This window comes from Sminthopsis crassicaudata, chromosome 4, assembly GCF_048593235.1.
Source record: "Sminthopsis crassicaudata isolate SCR6 chromosome 4, ASM4859323v1, whole genome shotgun sequence".
NCBI classification, from domain to species: domain Eukaryota; kingdom Metazoa; phylum Chordata; class Mammalia; order Dasyuromorphia; family Dasyuridae; genus Sminthopsis; species Sminthopsis crassicaudata.
In genome coordinates this window covers 77064897-77078576 of record NC_133620.1, presented here as the reverse complement: position 1 = coordinate 77078576, position 13680 = coordinate 77064897, and positions in this window count along the sequence as shown.

The following is a 13680-nucleotide window of genomic DNA, read 5'->3' as shown; positions in this document are numbered from 1 at the left end:
CTTCTTGGCAGACTCATTTACAAAATGGTTTATACAGCTTATTTCCCTTTTATTTCAATAACTTAACTGAGAGAGGAGGGAAATACATTTATATCTTAGTTATGCCATTTTGTAGCTACATGATTTGAAAAAAAAAAAGCAATTACCATCTTTTCTTTAAGTTTCTTCATACTTTAAGAGCTGAACAACATTACATCAGAGGGGTCTGCCAGGTTTAAATCTCTCTTTCTATGATTTTTTTTTTAATTCAACACTTCTGTTGCTAAGTACCTGAGTACTTCATTCATACCTCTTAAATGACTGGTCACAAATCTCTTTTTTTTTTTTTTTTTCAGATTTTCATTCATTCTTATACAGGTGAAGTGAAAGAAATTGGGGCTGAGCCAAGATGGTGGAGAGGATACATGCTTCTTTCTGAGCTGTCCTACTATTCTCCCACTAGTTACAAAAGTTAGGTTCTAAAATAGTGCTGGATTGTCAGAATCCCCAAATATTGGGATTGCAGCCAATTACCAGCAGAAGATAATTCCAAAGGTCATCAGAAAAGGTCTGTTTTGCTGGGGCATGGGAGGAGGCCAGGCGCAGGCAAGGTGGCAGAGCATGGAGGCCAGCACACACTGAACAGACCGAGGGTGAAGTGCAGTCTCCCCGAGATGGAGAGTCCACAGGGAGGACTCTACCACAGTGTTGGACACTCTGCCCTGTTTACAAGCCAGTATATCAGCAAAGAAGTTATGAAACATCCAACACAAACACATAATGTAAAGAGTGTACCCCAAAGTGCGAGAGTATCATAGGACCTGGCCAAGCCCTACCAGCCCTGCAAGTAACTCAGCAGGATCTCAGAGCAGCAGTCACTGACTCTTCATGCTGCCAGTAGAGATGACATGGAAAGCTTTCCTTGCCCTAAAAGCAAATTACAATTTTTTTTTTTTTTTATTGAGTAAAAAAGTAAAGCGAGCTCTAAATATAGATAAATTCTATAGTGAAAGAGAAGAGCAGATTTCAAACCCTGAGGAGACTAAAAACAGATTGTCTCCAGATGAAGTTCCAAAGGGTGATATAATCTGGTTAGCACCACATAAGCCAATCCAAGAAGAAATTTAAAAGGATCCTAAAAGAGAGCTAAAAGAAAAATGGGGAAAGGAAAGGAAATTATAGCAAGAAGATTTGGAAAAGGCACATAAAATATTAAAAGATAAATTGGAAAAAGAAAATAGCTCCCTGAAAAGCAAAATATGTGAAATGGAAAAGATAAAGAACTCTCAGGAAAACAGAATTTTTGAAATGGAAAAAAATAACTCCTTAAAAATTTTGTGAAATGGAAAAAAATCCATTAAAAAAACTCATTTGAAACTCAATTGGACAAATACAAAAAGAAGTAAAAAAAAAAAAAAAAAAGAAAAAGAAATGAAGAAAATAATTAATTAAAAATCAGAACTGAACAAATGGAAATGAATGACTCAATGAGACATCAAGAATCAGTCAAGCAAAAAAAAAAAAAAATAGAAAAAAATGGTAAATATCTACTTTGGAAAACAATAGACCTGGGAAATATATCTAGGAGATAAAATCTAAGGATGATTGGACTTATTGAAAATCTTGTTTAAAAAAAAAAAAAAAGAACCTAGACAATATATTTTCAGAAAATCATCAAAGAGAATTGCTCTAATGTCAAAGAATCAGAAGGCAAAATAGCCATAGAAAAAAAATGATCAAACACCTCCTGAAAGAGGCCCCAATTTAAAACTCCAAGGAATATTGTAGCTAAATTACAGACCTATCATAGCAAGAAAAAAAAAATATTACAAGCAGCCAAAAATTAACAATTCAAATACTGAGGAGCCACAATAAGGATTACTCAGGATTTAGCAGCTTCCACTTTAAAGAATTGAAGTGCTTGGAATTTTTTTTTAATTTTTTAATTTTTTATTATATATATATATTTTATAATATTATCCCTTGTATTCATTTTTCCAAATTATCCCCCCCTCCCTCTATTCCCTCCCCCCGATGACAGGCAATCCCATACATTTTACATGTGTTACAATATAGTCTAGGTACAATACATGTGTGTGAATATCATTTTCTTGTTGCACAATAAACATTAGAATCCGAAGGTACATGCAACCTGGGCAGACAGATATTAGTGCTAACAGTTTACATTCACTTCCCAGTGTTACTTCTCTGGGTGTAGTTATTTCTGTCCATCATTGATCAACTGGAAGTGAGTTGGCTTTTCTTTATGTTGAAGATTTCCAGTTCCATCAGAATACATCCTCATACAGTATTGTTGTTGAAGTGTACTGTGATCTTCTGGTTCTGCTCATTTCACTCAGAATCAGTTGATTTAAGTCTCTCCAGGCCTCTCTGTATTCCTCCTGCTGGTCATTTCTTACAGAGCAATAATATTCCATAACCTTCATATACCACAATTAACCCAACCATTCTCCAACTGATGGACATCCATTCATCTTCCAGTTTCTAGCTACAACAAAAAGAGCTGCCACAAACATTTTGGCACATATGTGTCTCTTTCCGCTCTTTAGTATTTCTTTGGGATATAATCCCAATAGTAGCGCTGCTGGGTCAAAGGGTATGCACAGTTTGATAACTTTTTGGGCATAATTCCAGATTGCTCTCCAGAATGGCTAGATTCTTTCGCAACTCCACCAGCAATGTATCAGTGTCCCAATTTTCCCACAGCCCCTCCAACATTCATCATTATTTGTTCCTGTCATCTTAGCCAATCTGACAGGTGTGTAGTGGTATCTCAGAGTGGTCTTAATTTGCATTTCTCTGATCAGTAGTGATTTGGAACACTCTTTCATGTGAGTGGATAGAGTTTAAATTTCTTCCTCTGAGAATTGTCTGTTCATATCCTTTGACCATTTATCAATTGGAGAATGGTTCGGTTTCTTATAAATTAGGGTCAGTTCTCTATATATTTTGGAAATGAGACCTTTGTCAGAACCTTTGCTTTTAAAAATATTTTCCCAATTTGTTACTTCCCTTCTAATCTTGTTTGCATTAGTATTATTTGTACAGAAACTTTTTAGTTTGATGTAATCAAAATCTTCTATTTTGTGATCAATAATGATCTCTAGTTCTCCTCTGGTCATAAATTCCTTCCTCCTCCACAAGTCTGAGAGGTAGACTATTCTCTGTTCCTCTAATCTATTTATTATCTCACTCTTTATGCCTAAATCATGGACCCATTTTGATCTTATCTTGGTATATGGTGTTAAGTGTGGATCCATATCTAATTTCTGCCATACTAATTTCCAGTTTTCCCAACAGTTTTTTCCGAATACTGAATTTTTATCCCTAATGTTGGTATCTTTGGGTTTGTCAAAGATTAGGTTGCTATATATGTATCCTTTTTTGTCCTTTGTATCTAATCTGTTCCACTGATCTACCGGTCTATTTCTTAGCCAATACCAAATGGTTTTGGTGACTGCTGCTATATAATATAGCTTTAGATCAGGTACACTTAGACCACCTTCATCTGAGTTTTTTTTTTTCATTAGTTCCCTTGCAATTCTCGACCTTTTATTCTTCCATATGAATTTTGTTGTTATTTTTTCTAGGTCATTGAAATAGTTTCTTGGGAGTCTGATTGGTATAGCACTAAATAAATAGATTAGTTTGGCGAGTATTGTCATCTTTATTATATTTGCTCGGCCTATCCAAGAGCACTGAATGTCTTTCCAATTATTTAAATCTGATTTTATTTTTGTGGCAAGTGTTTTGTAATTTTTCTCATATAATTCCTGACTTTTCTTTGGTAGATGGATTCCCAAATACTTTATACTCTCAACATTTGTTTGGAATGGAATTTCTCTTTGTATCTCTTGCTGTTGCATTTTGTTAGTGATATATAAAAATGCCGAGGATTTATGTGGATTTATTTTGTATCCTCCCACTTTGGTGAAATTTTGAATTATTTCTAGTAGCTTTTTAGCAGAGTCTTTGGGGTTCTCTAAGTATACCATCATGTCATCTGCAAAAAGTGATAGTTTAATTTCCTCATTTCCTACTCTAATTCCTTGAATCTCTTTCTCGACTCTTATTGCCGAGGCTAGCATTTCTAGTACTATATTGAATAGTAAGGGTGATAGTGGGCAACCTTGTTTCACTCCTGATCTTACTGGGAAAGGTTGCAGTTTATTTCTATTGCATATTATGCTTACTGAAGGTTTTAAATATATGCTCCTGATTATTCTAAGGAATAGTCCATTTATTCTTATACTCTCAAGAGTTTTTAGTAGGAATGGATGTTGGATTTTGTCAAATGCTTTTTCTACATCTATTGAGATGATCATATGGTTCTTATTAATTTGATTATTAATGTGGTCAATTATATTAATAGTTTTCCTAATATTAAACCAGCCCTGCATTCCTGGAATAAATCCTACTTGATCATAGTGTATTATCCTGGAGATGATTTTCTGAAGTCTTTTTGCTAATATCTTATTTAAGATTTTAGCATCAATATTCATTAAGGAGATTGGTCTATAATTTTCTTTCTCAGTTTTCGATCCACCTGGTTTAGGTATCAGTACCATGTCTGTGTCATAAAAGGAGTTCGGTAGGACTCCTTCATCCCCTATTTTTTCAAATAATTTATATAACATTGTGGCTAATTGTTCTTTAAAGGTTTGGTAGAATTCACATGTGAATCCATCTGCCCCTGGGGATTTTTTCCTGGGGAGTTGATTAATAGCTTGTTCTATTTCTTTTTCTGAAATGGGACTATTTAAGCAATTTATCTCCTCTTCTGTTAATTTAGGGAGCCTATATTTTTGGAGGAAGTCATCCATTTCACTTAAGTTATCAAATTTATTGGCATAAAGTTGGGCAAAGTAACTCCTTATTATTTCTCTAATTTCCTCTTCATTGTTGGAAAGATCCCCCTTTTCATTTGTAAGACTATCAATTTGATTTTCCTCTTTCTTTTTTTTTGATCAAATTTACCAAAGGTTTATCTATTTTATTGGCTTTTTCATAAAACCAACTCTTGGTTTCATTTATTAACTCAATAATTTTTTCACTTTCAATATTATTGATTTCTCCTTTTAATTTTTGTATTTCAAGTTTAATTTTTGGTTGTGGGTTTATAATTTGGTCTTTTTCTAGCCTTTTAAGTTGTAAGCCCAATTCGTTAATCTTCTCTTTCTCTATTTTCTTCAAATAAGCCTCTAAAGATATAAAATTTCCCCTTATTACTGCTTTAGCTGCATCCCAAAGATTTTGATTTGATGTCTCATCATTGTCATTATCTTTGGTGAAATTGTTAATTGTTTCTATAATTTGCTCTTTCACCCAGTCATTTGTTAAGATGAGATTATTCAGTTTCCAATTACTTTTTGGTCTATTGACCCCTAACTTTTTACTGAATGTAGCTTTTATTGCATTGTGATCTGAGAAGAAGGCATTTATTATTTCTGCCTTCCTACATTTAATTTTGAGATCTTTATGTCCTAATATATGGTCTATTTTTGTATAGGATCCATGAACTGCTGAGAAGAAAGTATATTCCTTTCTATTGCCATTCAGTTTTCTCCAAAGGTCTATCATACCTAGTTTTTCTAATGTTCTATTTACTTTTTAAAATTTCTTTCTTGTTTGTTTTGTGGTTTGATTTGTCTAAATCTGAGAGTGCAAGGTTGAGATCTCCCACTATTATAGTTTTACTGTCTATTTCTTCTTGCAGTTCTCTTAACTTTTCCTTTAGAAAGTTAGATGCTATACCACTTGGTGCATATATGTTTAGTATTGATATGGCTTCATTATTTATGCTACCTTTCAGCAGGATACAGTTTCCTTCCTTATCTTTTTTAACTAGATCTACTTCTGCTTTTGCTTGATCTGAGATAAGGATAGCTACCTCTGCTTTTTTGGCTTTACCTGAAGCATAATAGGCTCTGTTCCAACCTTTTACCTTTACTCTGTATGTATCTCCCTGCTTTAAGTGTGTTTCCTGTAGACAACATATTGTAGGGTTCTGCTTTTTGATCCAATCTGCTATCCGTCTCCATTTGATGGGATCGTTCATCCCATTTACATTTACAGTTAAAATTACTAATTCTGTATTTCCTGCCATCGTATTATCCCCAGATTATGCTTTTTTCCCTTGACTCCCCTGATCCCCCTCCCCGATATTTAATTTACAGACCCCCCTTGTGATGCGCAACCCTCCCTCTTTTTTTTTTTTTTTTTTTTTAGGATCCCTCCCCCCTCCCTCCAAGTCCCTTCACTTATTCTCCTTTTCCTTTTCCCTTTTCCTCTCCCCCCTTTCAATGAGGTGAGAGAAAATTCTCTGAAAAACAAACATGTTAATTATTTAATCTTTGAGCCTCTCCTGATGATAGTAAGATTCACACAATGATTCTCCCCCTCACTAAGTTCCCTCAGATATGGTGTATTTTCTATGTCTCTTCCTGGGATGTAGTTTCCCTCTTTTTATCATTCCTTCCCCTTTTTCTGAACTGACCTCCTTCCCTTTACTACACCCTCCTTTTTTTCTTTTATGTCAGTAAAATCAAATTATCCTTGAGTACTTTTTATATACCCACAACAGAGTTACAGTTCTCAAGGGTTCTGTGTACCTTTTTCTGTTTCTCTTCAGTCTTGTGGATGTAGATCAAATTTTTTGTTTAAGTCTGGTTTTTTTCTTAGAAACATATAGAATTCCTCTGTTTCATTGAATGACCATCTTCTTCCATTTAAAAAAATGCTAAACTCAGCTGGGTAGTTCATTCTTGGTTTCAGTCCTTGATCTTTTGCCTTACGGAATATCAGGTTCCAGGCCCTTCTATCTTTTAATGTGGAGGCAGCCAGATCTTGGGTGACCCTTATTGTGGCACATTGGTATTTAAATTGTTTTTTTCTAGCTGCTTGCAGGATTTTCTCCTTTGTGTGGTAATTCTGCAGCTTAGCCACTATATTCCGTGGTGTTCTTTTTTTAGGGTCTATTTCAGAAGGAGTTCGATGAATTCTTTCCACATCTACTTTCCCTTCTGTTTCTATTATCTCTGGACAGTTCTCTTTGATAATTTCCTGTAAAATAGAATCTGGGCTCTTTTTTTGGTCATAGTTTTCTGGAAGTCCAATAATCCGCAGATTATCTCTCCTAGATCTATTTTCCAGGTCTATAGATTTTCCCAGTAAGTATTTGACGTTGTTCTCCAGCTTCTCATTTTTTTTGTTTTGTTTGACTGATTCTTGGGTTCTCTGTGAATCATTCATTTCTATTTGTTCCATCCTGACTTTTAAGGAGTTATTTTCTTCTTTCACAGTTTTTAGTTCTTTTTGTAAATGCCCAATTTTGTTTTTAAATGAATTTTTTGCTCTATTGAATTTTTTTTTCCATTTCCCTAATTTTTTTTTGAGAATTATTTTCTTTTTCCAATTCAGAAATTCTATTTTCTTGAGACTTTTTTATCTTTTCCAATTCAGAAATCCTACTTTCCTGTGTTTTTTTAACTTTTTCTAATTCATAAATTTTGTTTCCCTGCATCTCCTGTGAATTCTTTATTTTTTCCAACTCCAATTTCAGGACGTTGTTATTCTCAATCATAGCTTCCCTTTCCTTTCCCCATTTTTCTTCAAACTCCCTCAATTTTTTAAGAGTTTCTTCTAGGAGAGAGTTATGTGATGGGGGGCAGGAATCGTTCCCCTTTAGGTTGTTATCTGCTGTCTCTCTGCTGTTAGCTTCCTCGGGGTTGGATACCCACTCTTTCTCTGTATAGAAGGAATCTATAGTTTTTCTGGCTTTTTTGCTCATATTTAAAAAAATCTTTTGGGGTTTGTCCCTGGGGTAGGAAATTATTTATTTACTTCTTTACCAGCTTCCTCCCAGACCAGATGGATGCAGCCGCTCCTGTGCCTGAGCTAAGATAGAGCTCTGGGAGAGAGTTCCCCACCCCCTCCCTGGAAGTGCCTCAGAGGTGATTAGCACTGCTGTGCCCTAGGGCGTTGTGTTTTAGTGGCTTCCCTGAGATTTGAGACTGAACAGTAAAGACAGCACAAAGCCCAGCCTATGTGTCCGGGTGGGGCGTGGATGTCTGCAGCAGGTGAAGTGAAAAGCCCCTGTGCTCAAACTGGAAGTGTCTGCCAGAAACCGCGGTCCCTAGTTCAAAGGTTCCGCTTCGCTGGGACTTCCTGGAGCTGAGTTCCACTCCCTCCAGCTAAGCTAGGCAGTGTGTGTTGCCTTGGGCCGTATCCACCCACTTGTCAATCTCTTAACTATTCTCAGGTGGTAGCTGAGGCCACACCCCCTGGTGCCGAGATCTTCTGAGTCACCTCCAGGGTCCGGGGAAAATCTAATCTGAGTTTTAAAATATTTTGGCTTTCTCTTCTGAACTGCTAAACAATTAGCAGAGAAGAGCTAATAGCCTGTGCCAGATTCCTTTATCTCAGTGGCTTCTCTGATCCCAGAGCCCTCCACAGCGCAATGGGCGCAGCATGCGAGCACCCAGCCGTCTGTGCTGGCCTCCCTTCTTCCTCCCCTGGGGACTGACCTTGTCTGTTGAAACTCCAGATTCTCTTCAGCTGGTAAGTCGTGCTTCCAGTCCTTGTGATATCTATCAGTCCTGGGCTTATTTTGAGACTTAATTTATCTAATTGGTTGTGAGGGAGTGAGGACCTTTACAGAGTCGTGTGTTTCTTCTCTGCCATCTTGGCTCCGCCCTCAAGGGCTTGGAATTTGATATTCAGAAAAGCAAAGGAACTTCGATTGCAGCCAAGAATAAACTACCCTGCTAAACCAAGCATTTTCTTCCAGGGAAGAAGATGGGCATTCAATGAAACAAGTGAATTCCATTTATTTCTGATGGGAAAAAAAACAATAAACAAAAAAAACAAACAAACAAACAAACAAACAAAAGCAAAAACAAACAAACAAAAAAAAACAGAGCTAAACAAAACAAAACAAAACAAATTGCCCTCCAGATATGAGTTAAGAGAAGAATAAAAAGGAAAAACGAAATTTTGAGAATTGTATTTCTACTATGGTTATATATAAAGAGTGGTAGCGGTAGAAAGGGGATTGTACAAAAAAAGGGGAAAATGGAGGTTAAAAAGAAGCAAATTATATATCATGAAGAAGCAAAGGAAACCTGTTGTATTCGAGAGAAAGAAGTGAGAGGGATGAACACTGTGTTAATCTTACTCTCATCAGATTTGACTTAAAGAGAAAAAAATTAGACATATTTGGTTTACAGAGAAATTTTTCTCACCTTATTGAAAACTGGGTAGGAAAAGGCAAAAAGGGAAAGGGTAGGTTAAATAGAAGGAAAAATAGAAATAGTAGGGTAAAGATATAAGAAAGGGAGATTTTAAAGGGAAACGGATTCTAAAGGTGGAGGGCTGCTTGAGGCAAATGGTGCTCATGAGTAAAGGAGGGAAAGGGAAACAGGAAAGAGAAAAGGATATTCTGGGGATAATCAGATGGCAGGAAATAAAGAATTAGTAGTTTTTACCATAATTATGAATGGGATGAAATCTCTCATAAATTAGAGACAAATAGCAGACTGGATTACAAGGCAGAATTCTACAAAATGTTGTTTACTGAAAGCATATTTAAATCAGGATGATACATACAGTGTAAAGGTAAAAGACTGGAGCAGAATCTATTATGTTTCAGGTGAAATTAAAAAAATAAAACAGGGGTAGCCATCCTGATCTCAAATCACACAAGAGCAAAAACTGTTCTAATTAAAAGAGAGAAGGAAAGAAACTATATCTTGATATGTTGGTAAAGGGTACCATAGATAATGAGGCACTATCAATTCTAAACATATATGCATCAAGTGGTATAGCATCTAAATTCCTAAAGGATATGTTAAGAGAGCTGTAAGAAGAAATATACAGTAAAATTATAATAATGGGAGATATCAACCTTACACTCTCAGAATTAGATAATAAGAAAAAGTTTAAGAATTAAATAGAATACTAGAAAATTAAGTATGATAGATAGCTCTTTGGAGAAAATTGAATGGAGAAAGAAAGGAGTACACTTTCTTCTCAGCAGGTCATGGAACATGTACAAAATTTACCATGTATTAGGTCATAAAGACCTCAAAATCAAATGCAGAAAGACAGAAATAGTAAATGCATTCTCTTCAGATCACAATGCAATAAAAACTATATTCAATAAAAAAGTCAGGGGGAAATAGATCAAAAAAGTATTTGGAAACTAAGTAATCTTATTCTAAAGAATGAATGGGTGAAAAAGCAAATAATAAACACATATAATTATTTCATCCAAGAGAATGACAATAATGGGACAACACACCAAAATTTGTAGGATGTGGCCAAAGCAGTAATAAGGGAAAATTTTATGTCTCTAGAGCCTTACCTGTATAAAATAGAGAAAGAGAAAATCTATGAATTAGGGTAAAATAAGAGCAAATTTAAATCGCTCTATCAAATACTGAAATTGAAATTCTAAAAATAAGAGGAGAGAGAAATGAAATTGAAAAAAAAACTATTTAATTTTTAAATAAAACTAAGAGTTGGTTTTATGAAAAGAAAACAGATTAACCTTTTGGTAAATTTGATTAGACAAAGGAAAGAGGAAAATCAAATTTTTTTTAGTCTTAAAATGAAAAGGGAGAAGTTTCCACTAATGAACAGGAAATTAGAGCAATAATCAGGAGTTACTTTACCCAAGTTCATGCAAATAAATCTGATAATTTAAGTGAAATGGAGGGATACCTACAAAAATAATGATTTGGAGCACCTTTTCATATGAAAATTGATTGTTCACATTCTTTGACCATGCATCAGTTGGAGAATGGTTTAATTTCTTATAAATTTGAGTCAATTCTCTATATATTTTGGAAATTGGGCCTTTATGAGAATCTTTGACTATAAAAATATTTTCTCAGTTGATTTCTTCCTATATAATCATGTTACCTTTAGTTTTGTTTTTAATTTAATATAATCAAAATTATCTATTTTGGGATCAATGATGAACACTAGTTCTTCTTTGGTCACAAATTCCTTCCTCCTCCACAGGTCTGAGATATAAACTATCCTATGTTCTTCTAATTTATTTATAATCTCATTCTATATTTTTAGATCATGAACCCATTTTGATCTTATCTTGGAATATGATGTTAAGGGTGGGTCAATGCCTAGTTTCTGCCATAATGGTTTGCAATTTTCCTGGCAGTTTTTGTCAAATAGTGAATTCTTATCCCCAATGCAGAGGTCTTTGTGTTTTTCAAACACAAGATGGTTACAGCTATTGATTATTTTGTCCTGTGAGCATAACCTATTCCACTGATAAACTAGTCTATTTCTTAACCAATACCAAATAGTTTTGATGACTGTGACTTTATAATATAGTTTTAGATCTGGTACAGTGACACCACTTTTATTTGATTTTTTTTTTCATTATTTCCCTTAAAATTCTTGACCTTTTGTTCTTCCAGATGAATTTTTTTAAAAAAATTTCTAGTCATTAAAATAGTTTCTTTGGAGTTTGATTGGTAAAACACTAAATAAATAGCTTGTTATTGTCAACTTTATTATATTTGCTCCACTTATTCGAGAGCACTTAATATTTTTTTTCCAATTGTTTATATTTGTCTTTATTTGTGTGGAAAGTATTTTATAATTTTGCTCATATAGATCCTGACTTTCCCTTGGCAGATAGAGCCCCAGATATTTATACTAATGAAAGTTATTTTAAATGGAATTACTCTTTGTAAATTTTTGGGATATAAGCCCAGTAGTAACGCTGCCAGATAAAAATGTATGCATTGTTTGATAACTTTTGAGCATAGTTCCAAATTGCTCTCCAGAATTGTTGAATTCATTCACAATTACACCATCAATGTATCTATGTCTCAGTTTTGCCACATCCTCTCCAGTTTTAGTCATCATTGTTTTCTGTTATCTTAGCCAATCAGAGAGGTGTGTATTGGTATCTCAGAATTGTCTTAATTTGCATTTCTCTGATCAATAGTGATTTGAAGGATCTTTTCATGTGACTAGAAATAGTTTATTAAAGAAAGGAAAAGACACCCACATGTACAAAAATGTTTGTGTCCTCCCTTTTTGTAGTGGTTAGAAACCGGAAACTAAATGGATGCCCATCAACTGGAGAATTATATAAATACATTGTGGTATATGAATGTTATAGAATATTATTGTTCTGTAAAAAATGCCCAGAGGATCATTTCAAAGAGGTCTAGAGAGACTTATATGAATCGATGCTAAGTGAAATGAGCAGAACCAGGAGATCATTATACACAGCAACAACAAGGTTATATGGTGTTAATTCTGGACCTGGCTCTTTTCAATGATGAGATGATTCAAACCAGTTCCAATTGTTTAGTGATGAAAAGAGTCAGCTACCCCCAAAGAGAGAACTATGGGAAATGAGCGTAGATACAACATAGCATTTCCACTCTTTCTGTTATTGTTTGTTTGCATTTTTGTTTTATTTATCAGTTATTTTTTCTTTCTGTCTAGATCCAATTTTTTGTGTGTGTAACAAGATAACTGCATATATATATGCATACCTTATACTTTAACATATTTAACATGTATTAAACTACATGCCATCTAGGGGAAGGGGTGGGAGGAAGAAAGGGAAAGTAGCAACAGATAGTTTTGCAATGGTCAGTGTTGAAAAATTACACATGCATATGTTTTGTAAATAAAAAAGCTAAAAGAAAAAAAGAAAAACAAAAGAGAGGAAGACAAATCATTTCCACATAAGTCAAGGTGGTGGAAGTTCAAGCTCCTTAAAAACTGTTTTAAAATTCCCATGTGTCTGAATTAATTTACTCATTGTTATTTTTTAAAATCACCTCTGTTTTTTCCCTTAATAATCATCACACAGCATTACATGAAATGGGAATTTAAAGGAAGATATTGAATTACCAAATAATTAATTAATAAATAAAATGCACATTTGACTATTTATTTCCAGAGGAAAATTCCAGTTTTCTTTGCCAAGAAAAACCCAAATGGGTAATGAGTGAAATGACTCAGGAACATTTATATTCACATAATTTAAATGAAGACTTTTCCCCTTATTTTTTCCACTTGTCAATAATTTAACAGTAATTCTCTGTCTTATAACTGCTTGAATAGCGGATATATTGCATACTTTCCCCTCCCTTGAGCTTCTCCATCATCAATTAAGGATTTTGTGTGTATCTGGCTCAAGCCTTCACTGCATTTATTTTCTATATTTTAAGCATTGTAGTTCCATTTAATAACTTAATCCTCAAATTAGCTTTTACCTAAAAGGAAAAGCAAAACAAAACAAAACAAAAACAAAGGATTTTAAAAACACTTCAAAATATACAAATAACCCCTTTCAACACCTAGGACCATAAGTTCTCCACACAAACTCTGTGGGAATGGGAGTACAATTATGTTCACTATTTAGCTCAGATCCTATATAGTATCATTTCAAACATATTCCAAGTCTAAAGTTTGACTGAGCTTGTGTTCTATTACTTTGGCTTCTCAGAACTTCTATTCTGAGCTGATAATCAGTTAGTCAATCAGTCAATTGTCTTTCAGTCTAAGATTTCTATGGATCAAACTCCAGATTCTGATTCTAATACTTGTCTAAAACTGAAAGGTACAATCAATATAGACCAATATCCCAAGCCAATTTCTTGGGACAGCAAAGGCCTAAAAGGTAAA